General features: G+C 47.3%; 1 protein-coding gene across 1 annotated transcript in view; it reads right to left on the reverse strand.

Moving 5' to 3' along the window:
• UTP14A (UTP14A small subunit processome component) overlaps nucleotides 1–12,973 on the reverse strand; it is a 684,761-nt gene that overhangs the window by 458,776 nt on the left and 213,012 nt on the right. The gene's annotated exons all lie outside the window — the stretch shown is intronic.

Here is a 12,973-nt window from a genome sequence, read left to right on the forward strand (position 1 = left end):
AAAGAGGAAATGCAAATCAACCTGGAAAAACAAACCCACCGTAGCCAACAAAGACCGCTGTCTCAAAATCACAGCCAACTACAAAACAGAAATTCTCTCAGCTAAACATAACACCTACAACAATATCATTGACAAAGCCAGTTTGAGTACCAGAGAACTCTACCATATTAAGAGAACTGGAATCTCCCACCCCTCCAACTGATAACTGCATCAAGGAAAAAAAGCAACCTCCCAACCCAAGCAAACCTCCTGAAATCCTGTCCTGACCTTCCTAAACCGCCTCAACAATTTAAATTCTCCCAAGTATCCACCCTTGAAGTAGAAAACATCATAGCTTTACTAAAACCTTCCAACTGTCAAGGAGACTGCTGCCCAGCATCAACCATTAAAGAAGCTGCTAGTGAACTAGCCCCCTTTATCACCACACTCATCAACCCATCCTTCCGCACAAATACTGTCCTCACTAACTTGAAACTCATGGGTACTCCCGCTTCTTAAACCCTCTCTAGACTAGAGTAGCCCCACTAACTTTAGACCTATTACTACAGTCCCCTTCCTATTAAAGATCAATGATAAAGCAGCCTATATCCAAATACAATCATACTTAGAGACCAATAATCTATTAGGACTCCGTCAATCTGGCATTAGACCCCTACACGGCACAGAAACTGCCTTGATCGACCCGAAGATCCAGATTGACGACATGAAAGACAAAGGTAAATCTGCCCTTCTACTGCTACTGGATCGGTCAGCCGCTTTTGACTTGGTTGACAACAAGGTGCTCTGCAAGCATCCATCTTCAGCGGCCCATTTCTCAGCAGAAACAACGGCATGGATCCAATCCTTCTTAAATAACAGATCGTTGAGTCTTTTCATCCTCTGCAATTGCCGATCCTATCCCCATACTTTGTGGAGTCCCGCACGGATCATGTGTATCGCCCACTATGTACAATGTGTTCACCAAACCATTGTTTGATGACCTACACTATCTGGGTGTCACCTACACTAATTATGCAGATGACACCCAGATCCTCATACCTCTGACAGGCGACTATGAAAAAGATTTAGCACTGGTTAACAAAAGGTATCTCATCATTCAGGCCTGGATGGCCACACATGGTCTGTGCCTGAACGATGAGAAGCCTGAGCTGCTACTCCTAGTACCCCTCTAACCAAAAGAAACTGATCAATCAATATCTCTCTTTCAACATCGATGGAAACAACATCAAGGTAGCTAAAGAAATAAAAACCTTGGGTTTCTATTTAGACTCATCCCTGAGCTTGCGTAAACAATTTAGTGCCACAGCGACGGCGACAGCCTACACTTGCAAACCCTTTCTCTCCACAGAAAGTTGCTGGCTAGAGCTCTTATTCTAATCAAGCATTGACTATTGCAATGCACTATATCTAGGTGCCAGCAAATATATAGCTGTAAAGGATTCCAATCGGGCATCACACACCGGACCAGCACTCTTGCCCTTAGCCTGGGATGAAGTGCTCAATTAGAATACTTTTTCTTTATTCGGATTGAGCTGGCACACAACCAGTTTCACACCCCCTTCTACAAATACCCCGGGTCACAATGGACCATGAACCAGGCCGGTGGGTGGTAATACAAGATTTATTTCTTTAAAAATTCAAATGAGATCACACAATTTTAATATTGGGCAGCAATCACCAATGGGGTGATAATTACAGAGTAATTGATGAAATACGCTTAGTTTGACCTTCTTTTATAACATATCCAAAGCACAGATGAATAGGAGCAATTTTACTGTTCATGTAGATCACACCAGAGTTAGGATTTCCCCCAGCAATGCTCCCTGAAACCCCAATTAATCGAATTGTGAGTGGATAGAAAGGAGCAGCAATGAGTCTGGGATACTAGGCAGCAAACAGAATTAAAATGTTAAAACCCTTTGCAATTGCATAAAATGACACTCTGAATTGGTAATAATGTAAACGTGTGGTTGAATAAATGAGGTAAATATGATTTATCACATTATCAGGGATGTAATATGACTAGCAACTACAAGGCAAGGTATCAACAAAGGGCATATAGATCAGAAAGCAACTTGAAAGTAGGAACAAAGTGCAGCCAAAATCGCATGTTGAAAAGTTGCAATTTCCACTTTTTGCAGTTTTAAATGTCAAAACATTTTATTTTAAAAACTGGTGAAATAGACCGAATCGGAATTCGGTTTTTAGGCTGGGTGATAGATGCACATCTCAGGGATAATATAGAAGTGAAAGAGTGGCTCTAGCTGAATACCTGGATGAGTTTTTTAATATGGAAGGAGATTTGGTTTTGGGAAATGTTAGGCAGAAACCTGTGCAGTTCTCTTAGGGACCAGTGCAAAAAGTTTAAGACTACAGGTGTTAGCAGTAAACCCATTGGTAACAGCCTGCACCACCCAGATTTACCTGGTAGCTGTGGCTGAGCAGTCAGACTTCTCTCAAGAAGAGTTAGGCAGTATATAGAGTATACACAATAGGGCTAGAAATACAGTAGCACAAGAAAACACTGACCAGAGCTTTGGTATAAAAGTATATTATTATTTATTTTAAAACACACTTGTAAAAATACACTGGCACTAATATGTCAAGCAAGTTCAAACACAGTCACTAGAAATATATACACCTACCCAATTAATTATTTGACAAGTCTAGGTTAGTACACCACTTATTTAGCAAAACAGAGGTGAGCGCGTAACCATAGATGGCATTCCAATAATTATTTGAAAAGGGAGAGAAAAGGCAGAAATAGGAAAAACACACAATACCAACACTTTTAAAGAACCACAGCAAGTCAAGAAAGGCAGGGTCTACTGATGAGCAAAAAGTTCATAGGCCAGGCCCACTCTTGGAGAGAGCAAGCTGGAATGTGCCTAAGATCACACAGTGGAAATGCACTAAATGTCTTTGCAGGAAAGTCAAAAAGAGGTCGGATCAAGATAGAAAGGTAATGTTAACGGGTCCGAGGTCACCCCAGGATAGAGAGTCAAGGATTTACGGGACACCTTGAACAGTCTGTTGCAAGGGAGACCAGGTGGGACACAGTACCTGAAATGGTGAGGAAGCTCCAGCGGGGGCAGTTGCTCCCGGCAGCGGGTGCAAGTCGGTGCTTCATCCAGGGGAAGAGAAGACCTCGACGTGGAGGAAAGCTGGAGGTCATTGCCCTGCCAGAAGAAACCAGCCGCAGAGTTTCCCGGTTAAAAGGTACTACCCTTTTATTCGCGGTAGTGGTGAAGCGTGGCTATCTGGCCGCCGGGGTGCTTGGCACGGGTGATTCGACAACAAGACGATCCAGGAAGGTGAAAAGGGCAAACTGGTTGGTCCCACCAGCTCAAAGGGAAGAAGACTCTCCTGGAAGTCGGGAAAGTGGTGAGTTTCGTACAGCAGGGCTCCACCGGTGGTGTCGTCATTGTAGAGGACTCAGCTTTTCCCCTCTTCGGATTCTTTGGGTACTGTGGTGACTTCTCAAGTTCCAGTCCCCAAAGCCCTGCTTTTATGCAGCAAAACCCCATTCATCAGCCTAGCTGTCAATCAAACATGCTAAGTGGTGAGCCGGGCGGCTCACCACTGGGTCAATCATACAAGAGTGCGACTTGAGTTTCCAAGGCAACTCAGTCCAGGGAGCCTATTCCCCTCCCCTCCCACACATCCTGTAGACCCATACAGAGTGGCACCACTTTTGGAGGCTTCTGTGCAGAAGCCCGCAAAAAGTGCAACAAAGGGCTCGACTTGGGTTGGAGTTACAGAGGCGAACACAAATGCCATTTTAAAACCGAGTCCTGGCAAAAAGACCCAACCGGGGAAAATATTAAATAAATAACCCGGCGGTATCTTTAACATTGCACCAAAAAAATGGTGCGTTTAAAATGAATGGGAAAATCCCATAGGAAATATTCCGGTTGAATATTTCACGTGGTAACCACTGCCACCAGCCAGAAACTCGACGAGGGGGGACTGCACATTGCCCCCTCAAAAAACAGACCCATGGGCAATCTAATTACCCCTACCAGTACTTCCACAATCTGATGGTTTGTACTGGTTCTGTTCACAATTTAAGACTAGTAAAGTCAATGGTGACTTTACATGCCCTGGGAGACAGTAGTCAGTCCCAGGGTATGGAGTCTATGTTTGGGGGTCACTATGACACCCCTGTGTTACTGCACTGAGGGTGCTGTGTAACACACTTACCAAAAACACATGAAGCCCTATGGAGTAAAAGACCCCATAGCCCATAAAACACATTACAAAGTCAAAGGACATTCTCAAAGCACGCCTAAGAGTGGGAGAAAAAGAGTCTCACTCTTAGCAGGAGAAAAAACTAAACCCCAAAAATCCAGCAAAGCTGCTGGGGGACTCACTAGGTTTGGGAAATTAGCCTTTACAGAGAATTCTCCCTAACAGGAAAATAAATGCAGTTAACAGAGAAAGTCAGTTTGGAAAAAAAGGAAAAGTTTTACTAGAGTATCAAGACTAGACTGTTAAAGAAAGACACAGTACACTCCAAGGTTAATTTGCAACGTTAACCTTTTCACCCCGCGTTCAGCTCTATGTGGGAATTACTTAAATTAATCAAATTATGACTAAGGATCTATGCAAGACAGAAATTAATAGAGGAATGGCGCCAACGCTTGGATATCAAAGACAGGAGGCACAGAGAATTCTGACAGTTTTAACCCTTTAAGTGCCATGGGTATTTCCCCCCCAGTGCCAGGGCCTTTTTCGGTGATTTCGGAATGTGGCCATTCAATGTCTTGTAACTTTTTTGTTACACAAGGTATCTCGGCCAAATTTAGCTCCTTTTTTCCCCACATGTAGGCGGTCGTAACGACACCCAGGAATCCTAGGTTGCTGTAGGGGGGTGAGGGGAAATAAGCAAAAAGGGGGAACATTTTGGGTTTTTTCAAAAAATGCCAATAAAATGATGTACAAAGAAGCCTGTGGTTTTTTTCCTTGTAAGAGCTAGGAACGAATGGTTTGCTGTGCTGAATTCCCCAATTTCCTGGCTTTCAAGAACAGGTTGAGTGGAAACGAAAAAAAATTATTTTGATGTGGTTATCAACTGTTTTGTGAGGTAGGCGATTTTGGCCATTTTTGCCAATTGCCATAGATTGGGGGAAAAGCGGGAAAAGGACCAAAAAAAAAAAGGTATGTGTTGGACATGGTTGGCTTGGTACGGCAATGGCTTCTATGAATTTTGAGAAAAGCAATGCTTCGCTACATTCCGCCGACTATTGCAGTTAGGAAAGCACACATTTTTTGTAGTGTTTTACAAAACAAACACCACAAGCCAAAAACTGGGCCATGGTACACAGGAGTTTTACGCTCACGGCCTGAACAGACGCACTTAGCATGTGTAAATCGGGAAAACCAATGTGGTGAGGAACGGCAAGCACACATTCTTTGAAAGAGCACAGGAAGACCTTTTCAAGGGTATGTGACTTGTGCAGGTTACAAAAGTGTATGGTGCCTAAAGCAGCGACTAAATGTAGGTCACATTTGGGAAATGAAAGGGTTGTGACACAAGGGCACCAGCAAATGGGTCAAAACGTTATGAAAACCACACAAACACAACAAATGTTATACCTTCCCGCCTTCCCACAGGTGTCCCGATGAAAACGGTACTTCACATTTGTGGGTGCACCACCTGGGCGCCAAGGGGAAAGCCTAAAACACAAGTAACCCCAAGTCTGTTTGGACACCTGAATTTCAGACTCTCTGCCGACTGGCACACCATACAGATATGGGCCTGGGGTGTCCAAGCCACCAAGGAAAACAGGGAACCCCATGCATTTCCAAAAAGAGGACCCCTGTGGGAATCCGCAGAGGTATGATTTGTGCAAATCGGGCCAGAATTTACTACCCAGACTACCGTCCCGCGTTCCCACAGGTGTCCCGATGAAAACGGTAGCTCACGTGTGGGTGCACCTACATGGGCGCCAAGGCTAAAGCCTAAAACACAGGTAACCCCAAGTCTGTTTCGACACCCGAATTTGACACTTTCTCCAGACAAGCACAACATACAGATATGGGCCTTGGGTGGCCAAGCCACCAAGGAAAACAGGGAGCCCCATGCATTTCCGAAAAGAGGACACCCGTGGGAATCTGCAGAGGTATGATTTGCGCTAATCGGCCCAGAATTTATTACCCAGAAGCCTGGCAAAGTCCGAAATGTGCCGAAAAAAAACAGAATTTTTCACTTTGTCAGGGGTTCTGGGTGAAACATTCTGGTCCGCTTCGCGCAAGTTGGACCTCTGGATTCCTACTGGTGCCCTCTTTTCAGAAATGCATGGGGTTCCCAGTTTTCCTTGGTGGCTTGGACCCCTATGCCCAAATCTGTAGGTTATCTCCCCAAACCCTTTTGTGGTTACCAATGGGTTAGCAGTTTCCCTTTGCGGCTAGATTGGTGAACCCACACATGTGAGGTACCGTTTTCATCGGGACACCTGTGGGAACGCGGGAAGGTATGACATCTGTAACCCACTGGTAACCCCAAGCCTTTTGCCACTGCCCATTTTGTTCATGTGGGCAACCTACAGATTTGGTCCTGGGGTGTCGAAGCCAGCAAGGAAAACAGGGAACCCCATGCATTTCCCAAAAGAGGACACCCGTGGCAATCCATACATGGCCAAATTGGAGGGGCGGCCCATCTCATGTAGCCCTCCCCAGGGGCAGATAAGGGGGGGCGCTGTCCTGCACTCCTCCCTGGGCTCAGGCGTCCGCTCCTAGGTGCAGATTTCTGGTCCCAGGGAGGGCTGCATGACATGGCACCCACTCCATTGCGGCTGGGGGGGAGGGGTTCAACGCCCCATCCCATTAGAAAATTCCCAGACCCTTTGGGGTGTCCCACAGCCCGCCCTAAAAAGCGTTCCACCACTTTCACTTTTTTCCTTTGGTAACCCAACTCACCTAGGTGCAGAGAGGCACATTGATGTGCCAATCTGGCCCCGGGGTGCCCAAACCTAATTGTCCCACCCACTGGGGGGCCTGTCCCACTATTTCTGGGGGCCCTCTCCCCCCTCACCCCAAATGGGTGGCAGGGGCACCTCATGCAGGCCTCCCTGGGCCTCCTACAAACCACTGCGTAAGGTACACCAGCCCTCCATTTGGGGTGAGGGGGAAGAGGGCCACCAAAAATGGTGGGACAGGCCCCCCAGTGGGTGGGACAGTAAGGTTTGGGCACCCCGGGGCCAGATTTGGCCCCTCTGCGCCAAAGCAAGTTTAGTAAACAAAGAAAATAATTAAAAATGGCAGGCTGCCCTTTAGCGGGGGCAGAGGGGCCACTTACACCGCCAGGTAATTTTCTATTGTGAAGGGGGTGCACCTCTCCACCCCCACCCCAATTGGAGGGGTGGCACATCTCATGTAGCCCTCCCCGGGGGCAGATAAATGGCGGGGCTGTCCTGCACTCCTCCCTGGGCTCAGGCCTCCCTTCCTGGGAGTAGATATCTGGTCCTGGGAGGGCTGCATGACATGGCACCCACACCATTGCGGGTGAGGGAGACAGGGTCACCACCCCGTCCCATTAGAAAATTCCCCGTACCTTTGGGGTGCCCCACAGACCACCCTAAAATGCATTCCACCATTTCCCATTTTTTTCTTTGTTTACAAAACTTGCCTTGGTGCAGAGGGGCACATTGGTGTGCCAATCTGGCCCCGGGGTGCCCAAACCTTACTGCCCCACCCACTGAGGGGCCTGTCCCACCATTTTTGGGGGCCCTCTTCCCCCCCTCACCCGAAAATGGTGGCGGGGGCACCTCATGCAGGCCTCCCTGAGCCTCCTACAAACGGCTGAGTGAGGTACACTCCCCCCTCAATTTGGGGTGGGAGGGGAGAGGGCCACCAAAAATGTGTGGGACAGGCCTCCGGGTGGGTGGGGCAGTAAGGTTTGGGCACCCTGGGGCCAGATTGGCACACCAATGTGCCCTTCTGCGCCAAGGCAAGTTTCGTAAACAAAGAAAAAAATGGAAAATGGCACACTACACTTTAGGGCGGGCTGAGGGGCACCCTAAACCGCCAGGTAATTTTCTAATGTAATGGGGGGTGACCCTCTACCCCCACACCAAATGCAGGGGGGGCATCTCATTCAGCCCTCCCTGGGGGCAGATAAGAAGGGGGCATCTCATGCAGCCCTCCCTGGGGTCAGATGCCCCTTCCTAGGAGCAGATATCTGCCCCCAGGGAGGGCTACAAGGGGTGCCCCATTTCCCCTTGGGGTGAGGGGGAGAGGGCCACCCCCCTTTTCTGTAAAATATATCCCTGGTGGCTAGTGGCCCCCCACTCCCATCCAAATTCCCTTTTTTTATTTTTATTTTATTTTGCCCCTTCCCTGAGGGCAGATGATCAGCCATCTGCCCCCATGCTTTGCGGGCCGGGGGGGGGGCAAGGGCTGCTTACTGTAAGCAGCCCCCACCTCCCCCCGCATTCAAAGACATCCCTGGTGTCTAGTGGCAATTCCTGCCCACGCATCGAGCGCCCTTCGCGCGATCCGTGGGCAGCAATGCTGTCTCACTGGGGGTCCTTGGAAAGGGGAGAATCTCCCCTTTCCAAGGACACCATTTCCGAAAAAATCCCTGGTGGCTAGGGCCTCCAAGCCCCTCCCCTTCCCATCACGTATTTTTCATTTAGTCTTTTTTTTTATGCCCCCACCCCTGGGGCAGATGGTCACCTGTCTGCCCCCAGAGGTCTTTATATATGGGCCCCCATGCTTTGGGGGCCAGGGAGGAAGAGGGCTGCTTACTGTAACACGCGGGCAGCAATGCTGTCACACAGAGAATCTCCCCTTTCCAACGACACCTCCCCCGGTCTCCGGCTTGAAATACAGCCGTAGATCGAGGGGGAAGAAAGGTGAACACTCGCCTTCACCGCAGCAGCCCGAGATGGCTGCTGCAGTGAAAATTACTTTCAGTTTCACGCCGACGTGAAACTGAAGGTAATCCAGCCCCCTGGCAGTGAGGGGGGACCTCCCCCTCACATAGCCCGGGGGTTGGATTACTGTTTTGAGCGATCCCTGCTTTGCAGTGATCGCTCAAAAAAAGGTGCCAAAAAGGACGAGCTAGCTCGTCCTTGGCACTGCACATGCACTTTCAAGGACGAGATACCTCGTCCTTGGCGCTAAAGAGGTTAAACAAGTTACCAGGATATGGATAGGATTACTTAGAGAGTGGAACAAAGACAAAGTATCAAGATGGGGTAGGCTATGTGTTGCTATGGGATGGGGAAATATTCACAATCCGCACTTGGGTTTGTGATTTGGGGCAGCCAACCGGGTTTCTGGACTCAAAGGCTCTGGTCACAGCACGGCAAACTCTACTAACAGCAAACAGCTGGGCCTGTCTGGTCACTGGATAGCAAGGGTACAGCTGGCATGCAGGTAGTGGGGCAAAAAGCCAGTCTGGTCACAGGATACTCCCAAAGGGGTACCACAGCTTTTCCCCCTAGTTATTGGGATTTTTAGTGGGGTTTCTGATCAATGGTCCTGCCTGTATAGGGTCAGCTATGCTCTGGCCTGGCAGTAGACTCTGGAATCTTAGTGGAATATATGGATATGCAGGAGCTGGACAATTCAGAAGAGAGTCCCCGTCTCTGTGAGCTTCCCCTTTTTATAAAGCGGGTGACCTCACAGGATTTATTGTTGGGCAGAGCTAAGCTAGACCTACCCCTAAGAACCGGATAGGTTACCCTATGTTGGTCGCCTCCTCCAGGAGGGGGACTCAGTTTATGGGGTTGTGTTTTATGAGGTACAAAGCCATCCCACAGTCATTTTTGGCAAAAATCAATTCTGACATAAAGCGCTCCTTTTTACAGTTGTGGCACTTTTGCAGATTACATAGGCAAATGACATTTCATACAGAGCATGGTATTCCAACTCCCAGATCTGTACAACATTGTTTCGCCTTTCTAATACTTTTTCGCGATTTTTAGTGGGAACCGATTCACCCAAAATTCCACAATTTTAGACATGTGTACATATTATTATAGAGCATATTTCCATACATTTGTAATGTTCCACCATATGTACTTTTCCCATGTTTCACCTTTTCCTGGCGTTTCCGTCCTCAACATGCTACGGACCGCCACAATATCTTGTTTTAAAGCCACAAAAATTACATTTAAACTGTAAAACATTTACATTACTGTGTTGTCCGGTTGTAGAAATAACAGTCTTTAAGCTTATTCATTAAAATAGTCTTTTGAGCCAGATGGGCAGCATTGTCTTTCAAATAAAAGCATAGCTTACAAGGTTGTTCTGGAGCTGGCTTTGAAGCCCCCCAGTTGAAGTTCAGGGGAGGTGTTACTTCCAAAAGTAACACGTAGGAGTCCCAGAATCTATTGTGTCAAGCTGGAGTCCAGCCACAAAGTCTGATGGGGGCGTTATATTCTTCCTCTTGGTCATTCAAGGTTTCCAGGGGCAGAATAACACGTAGGTGTCCCAGAAATCCATTGAGGCTCCTTTTGGGGGGGAAAGCCACTCCTGTTGCCAGCACACAAATGTCCTTTTAAGCCAAACAGGAAACCTGTTTGGCTGGTTCCCCAGTACAGCCAATGCATTTATTTCTTTTATTTTGTTCTGAATCAGAAGCAAGTCTGTTGAAATAAAACATACTAGATTTTACCCAACCCCACCCCCCCCTTTACATTTCTAGGCAAGGACAGGGCCTTACTCAACATTACCCTTTTAAAACAGATATTTTTCTTGTTTGCAAAAACACATTTTGACACGTCGTGAATTTTGCTGGGATGTCCCTTTCAAATTCGGTTTTCTCTCCCATCTGGATTCCAAACATTGTTGGCAGCCCTAGTCAGTTTCTCTTACAAAGCACTCTGTTCAAGGCACAGGTCCACTTAAATTGACATATGCACAGAGAGCTAGGGTTTCTTTTGAAGCGTTTATTTTTGACATTTTGTAGCATAAAAGTCAAGCGTTTTTCTGTACAGCTGAGAGTAAAGTTTCTGGTGATTTCCCAGGTCTTGCCTGTCACTGCCTGTCATTCAGTGAGAAATGCTTTCTTTTGCTGTAGCACAATCTGAATATGGATGGGCATAGCTGGGTCTCACTGATAAAAGCAGTGTAATGTTGAACAGATGAAAAAGAGCATCAGGACTCCATCATTTTAAATGCCAAATATTTCCTTTTTCAATGGGAAATTTTGAGCTAGCAGCAAAGCAACGCTGCTTTTCAATTCTCTTCTTGGATGCACCTAAGAAAACACACTGGCAGCCTTTCTCGGTGTACTCCCTGTTCCATCATGCCCAATAGGTGCTTGACAAAACAGTGCAGCCATCATTTGGTAGCCGCAAAACGCAGTTTTGATGAGAGGCAATGGTGCTCAAAAGGAGCCAGCACAGCCATTCTGCTGTTGACTGCTGAAGTGCAGCTTGGTGATGCATGGGAATTTTGCTGAGTGGGTAAATGTACCCCACATCGTTAAACTCCAGATTCTCCAGAACAACGCACGTATAACAGCACTAGGCATCTCCAGAAGAAAACACATCTCTGTGTTTAGACGGGACAATTGGTGATCCATTAAAGACAGAATACAACTCAAACCAGCTTCCCTGACATACAAATGTCTCAAACAACTCAGCCCCCCATTACCTCACCAAAATATTCACTAGCAACTCATCACGACCCACAAGAACTACCAATTCCCGGCTGCCTTAGAGTTCCCAGGTTCAAATTGAAAAAAGCAGGTGGCCGCAGCTTTCAGGTCATGGCTGCCCAACTTTGGAATTCCCTTCCCACCTCCTTAAGAGTTGAGCAATTCTTCTACAAATTTAGGAAAAACACCAAACTTTGGCTCACCTCCAAATACCTCCCACCTTGTTAGATGACCTCATCCACGACCCCGCAAACAACGCCAGCTCCATCCCTATATCTATGTATATTATCCTTGTACATTCAATGCATGCCTTAATATGTAAAAAAAACAGTATCTATACACACTCCCACTATGTATTACACTGTATTGTATTATTATTATTATTAAAACTTGTTTTTCATTTGTATTGTAACTAAGAAACTGCATATTCTTTTAACGTGCCCAGATACCCTCGGGTGAGGAGCACTCTATAAATAAACAAACAAGACAAATAATACCAGCAAGGGACTCCTGCCAGAATGACCCCATCCAGCTCCTTGATCCACCCTAGCACCTCATCCCAAAAGCATTGCACTCTCTCGCAGCCCCACCACATGTGCCAATAGACTGCTCGCATTCCACATTTGTGCCAACACAGAGGGCTAGCCCCCCCCAACACAGAGGGCCAACCAGCAATCCCCCAAACCCCCCCACCAAGTACTTATTTGAAAGTCGCACTGGGTGATACTGCCACAGATGCAAGAGTTTAATTGCATGGAGCTTGTACTGGCACGCGATCGACACCTTAAAAGCCCTGCGGCACATTTTGTGCCAGAGGGGCACTCCCACTTCCAGTCCCAAGTCCTTTGCCAATGTTTCCACAACGTCTCTGTGCATCCCTTCCCTGCCTCCACCAGAACCCTGCAGAGGGAGGAACTCGGCCCTTTCATCTTCATTCTGGAGTCCAGTAGTTTCTCCATCGGGCTAAGATCACTCTGTGCACTTTCCCTCTAGGCTTTGTCCGTAAGCACTCCCTTCAAAAAGTATGAGAAAACGGACAGGTTACCTATCTGTTACGCTCACCTGGTCTCTGCAGAGGCATTGGGGCACGGTTGCAGCCCTCCCAGGAGTTATATCACCCCTGTCCGATCTTTGCCTCTGCGGATAAGCTGTGAGCAGCAGCAATTGGTGACACTGCTCCTGTTAATTATTGATAGTAAGCTCTCCATCCTGCTACTTCTGGGAGGGGCGCTTGTCGATGGGATATAGTTCCTTCACTGATCCCTGTTCAGTAATAGTCCAGTCCAGCCGCGAATATGCTTCTCCTCTCGTCTCTTTGCCTTTCCGTTTTCTCCTTGCCTCTTCTCATTTTCTGTCTTG

Source organism: Ambystoma mexicanum, chromosome 5p (genome assembly GCF_040938575.1).
Source record: "Ambystoma mexicanum isolate Mex_15411 chromosome 5p, UKY_AmexF1_1, whole genome shotgun sequence".
NCBI lineage: Eukaryota > Metazoa > Chordata > Amphibia > Caudata > Ambystomatidae > Ambystoma > Ambystoma mexicanum.